This window comes from Silene latifolia, chromosome X (genome assembly GCF_048544455.1).
Source record: "Silene latifolia isolate original U9 population chromosome X, ASM4854445v1, whole genome shotgun sequence".
Classification (NCBI taxonomy): Eukaryota; Viridiplantae; Streptophyta; class Magnoliopsida; order Caryophyllales; family Caryophyllaceae; genus Silene; species Silene latifolia.
Window position 1 is genome coordinate 242,967,852 of NC_133537.1, and position 1,130 is coordinate 242,968,981.

Sequence of the window (1,130 nt, forward strand, 5' to 3'; positions counted from 1 at the left end):
TGGGACGCCCGTTCTTAGTAATGGGATACCCGGTCTGGCTCTGGGTCACCCGTCCTTCCTTGCAGATTTCTTTCTTCTTCATTTGGCTGCCTCATGATCTGTGGGGATCATTGAGGAGCCGTTGGGGTCCTTCATCATTTCCCATTTATTTGTTCTATCAACTTAGGCCTTTAGTATCGGTCTCCTCTTTGATGCTTGGTTGTTAAATGAGATCAATTTAGCTCCATTTTGCTCCGTTCACGTAAGGCTAGCGCTCCTTCCCTACCAAGGGCACAAAACCTCATAGAATATACAAAGTAGGAAGGTTAAGATAGAAGTGATCCTAATTCATGCTAGGAAGCATAGGAACGAGGCTAGTTAAGGGACTAAATGTGCGGAAATACAACTCACATCAATATTTGCGGGTTTTCGTCATGAATACGAACTCGAGTTTAGGAGTTTATATTTGTTAGAAATCTTTATCTCATTACTTGACATATTCATATATGTAAGATTTAATTTAGTCATAAAATTAAAAGATAATCTTATGCATGCAAACAATAAAATATTTAAAGAAGAAATCATCATCATACATTGAGGATTTCGGATTTTATGGGCACAAGTGAGTTCTCCTACTCACTTGTTCTTGAGCTTCCTTAAGTGGATGAACAAGGATTCAAGTAAAGAATCCCTCCCAAGAATTTATACCCAAAGTAACAACTTAATAAAATTAATATTATTATTACTAGAACAATATTAATTTTGTATAAAAATTGACCCAAAATATTATTTGGTCTCTCAATAATTCGGTTAAGAGAGGGGGAGGAGAAGAAAGATTTTATCTTTCTAAAATTCTTAGTTTTAGATGTTGAATGAATGATAATACACTATGTTTTGATGTAGTGTATAAGATAAATTATAGAGCAAAAGACCCTTGGCCTTGCTCTTTGAAAAACCGGGTAAGGGGGAAGGAAAGGGACCCTAACCATAGGATAGGACGGGTACCGGTACGGGTAGAAGCTTCGGGAGGTGTAAGGAGGCTCGGTCGCTACTTCTCCAGTCACCCTCACTCCACGAGGATCACGAGGTGTCAAGACAAACTTCTGCTTACTAGAAGTTATAATCGGCTCAGGCAAGTCCATAAGGATCTC